Genomic DNA, 3,104 nt, shown 5'->3' on the forward strand with positions numbered 1-3,104 from the left:
CTGGCCGAGCAGAAGGCATCCCGCGGCGGCTGCGGACAGCAGCGCGGGGGAGCCACAAGGTGGACGGGATTCCCCCTTGTAACGGTACCATGAACAGAGGAGCTTCTTTTAAAGTTGGGGGGGAAAACCACACACACGCACGCCGAAATAAACCAAACAAAACCATCTCCAAAGCAGCCTTCCGACTTGTCCTTTAGATCATCTGAGAACGCTTTTGAATAGAAGGCTCCTCTAGGAGCTGCAGGTATTGACAAGAGCTGCTTAAAATGAAAACAACTGCTTCGTAGAAAATACTTGCAGCATAAAAATTAGAACTTTGAGGTATAAAACGATTTGTGGCACAGCTGGTATGTAAAATAAAACCATCAAACGTCTTGTCACAATCAAATATACCCTAAATCTGGACTAGCGACATTGCTTTTGAAAGATGTCGTTCCATATAAATGCCTTTAACGCCTGGTAGAAAATTTTTATGAACATGTTGACAAATGAAATAACCCGGGTTATTTGATTAGTGTCCATGTAATCTGAATATGGGCTTGTATCAGGAAAAGAAACGTCAACCCTTTAATGCTTTTGAAAGGATGGATTTTCGCTGCAATTGAAGAGTAATCTTATACCAATAATGAGGGTGAACCACTCTCGTTGTGTTCTGTGATACAGGGATTATAGAGGATGAACTCAAGAGTTCCTGTTCTCTTTTAAAATTCGGCTTGGGCCAAAGGAACAGCATTGTTGAGGGCAGCGGGGGTTTGGTAGCTGCCCAGCCGCCCTGGAAGCTTTGCATCCTACCCCCTGCCCAGGAACTGGTGTGGTGGTGGCATCTCCTAATACTGCTGGGGAAACATCGCCCGATTTGGGATGCAGGTGTCAGGAAACTGGGATGGACAATTCCCACTGCGCTTCATATTGCAAGAGTTTATAATTTTTGCAGCCCTAATGCAAATAGCGGCAGAAGGTGTAAGAAGGGACCAGTGGACGTGGTCACCTGCCTTACGGAGCTTGAAGCACTGTGAGACAGCGCGCTGTGTCCCAAGGAGGGTGAGATGCATACCTTAGGGTCAGCTCTCCTGGTGCTTGGTGTGATTTTCCTTCGAGCAAGACCCAATCAAATGGTGACCGGCTCGGCCCGCCCCTCCTGACCCCACACAAACCTGGGTTGGGGCCGGACAGGCCTGCCCGGGGTGTGACAGGCACAGGAGGGGCGCAGGCCGATCGGAAAATCTGGTTTGTTTGAAACAGAAGGCTCTGGCTCTGCAGAGGCAGCCCTCAAGCTCCCGCTGCGCCCGGCCGTCCTCGCAGGGGATGGAGGAGCAGGGAAGGGGCGCTAGCAGAGAAGCAGCTCCACATTCCCCAGGGTGTTTCTGCCCAGCACGGACCGAGGCAGACTCAGCCGTGTCCTTGCTTTTACATACGCTCACCTAGCATTAAAACATGCCCTCTCGCCGGGCCCTTTGAAGAGGAGGTAGATGAGCAGGCCATCCCGCTTTGCAGAATCAGAGTATATGTCAGAGCCTAGAGAAGGGCAGTGCACATTATCGAAAAATAGTGATTTTTTTCTCAGCAGTGCCTTACTTTGCTTTGGAGACTCCCTTGAAGTCTGCCGCGTAATTTTATGATACTGATATTCTCGAGGCACCGAGGGAATCTGACGCTATGAGCATTTTTATTTCGTTTTGAAAGGCTGCGGGGTGTGCGGGGAAGGACGGCTGCCTCGGGCAGGGGGTGCCGAGGAATCCCAGGAACCACGCGGGCCGCGGACACTAGTGGGCTCCGGCGAGGCCGAAGCCCGGCGGCGCGGGGGGAAGCGGGGGATTCCTGCCGCTCAGCAGCCGTTTGCTCATTTTTTGTGAATGTCGCCAGGGAGGATGTGGGGTTTTTCTATTTCTCCATGATCTAAGTAATCGCTGGGTCTCAACTGGCCAGTGCTCAAAAAACCTTTCAAGTGGTGAGCTCAAGCAGTGCATTCAGCTTTTAGCTGTGCATAGTTAAACCAGGCAAAGCGGCTGAAAGCCGGTGGACCCTCTAATCTTTCCTTGATAAGTCCCCGAACCGCCGCCGCGGTTGGCTGTGTGTGAACTCGGTCCAGCACAGAAACACGCAACTGAAATCGAGTTTCTTCCCTTCCCTGAAGTGCAGGCTGTATTTCAGACTCGCGGGCGGCAGCCCTCACCGCACAAAGCACGCCAAGGCTGCAGGAGGAGCGCGGGCTCCCACGGGCAAGGGGCTTCGCGCCGAGGGGCAGGCGCGCGGCGCCCACGCGTGTCCTCGTCGGGCGCAGAGGGAAAGGGCCAGCCGGCTGCGTGGGGCATCGCACCGCTCCCCGGAGAGCCGCACACTCGGGGCGGAGCGGGCAGGGCTGCCGTGTGCGTGGGGAAACAACGCGTACGTCCCACGCCCGCAGCCCCCCCCCCGGGGGCGTGATGGCGCGGCTTCCCTGGTGAAGAGGCCCCGGCGAAGCGCTGGGTGTTCGGGGGGCTGCGCTCGGTGGGACAGCGCGCCAGCACCCCACAGGGGATGGATTCCCTCCTCCTTGGCTCGCGATGGGAGCCTCGCCCCGAGAGAGAAATGTCTAACCCCAACTCTGTCATGCAGAGTGACTCTGCTCGCATCCCTCCCCGTGGCTCTTTTCATTAATTAGGGGCTGCAAAGAGTGTGGGGGAGGGGGAAGCGGCTGGGAGCCACTAATTATTCCAACTTTAGAGACAGCATCCAGATGAGCTGGGCAATCTCTTTAGGGCAGCGCTTTGTAACCTGTGTGTATCAGGCGGGGAGTGATTATGCGACTGTGCAAAGCCTCCATTAAGATATTTCATTTCATCATTACTCATCGCCTGCAGGATGTGTTCAGACTCCAGTGTGAGTAAACCGAGATTTCCACGAAGAGAAACAATTTGCTGTGGCACGAGAGGGCCGTGAAAACCGGCCCCTACCCCCGCCCCCAAGCAATAATATTTTTAATTGCACTCAGCTGCAAACAGATTTTTCTTAAGTGCCCTCTCGCATTGTGCCCCCACATCCGCTTTGTCACAGGTTTTTGCCAAGACGCCCATCTCCTACAGCAACTTCTCTGTGTCTTGTGCTCTGCCACCCCTCAGCTCTGA

This window comes from Geospiza fortis, unplaced genomic scaffold (genome assembly GCF_000277835.1).
Source record: "Geospiza fortis unplaced genomic scaffold, GeoFor_1.0 scaffold130, whole genome shotgun sequence".
Taxonomy (NCBI): Eukaryota; Metazoa; Chordata; class Aves; order Passeriformes; family Thraupidae; genus Geospiza; species Geospiza fortis.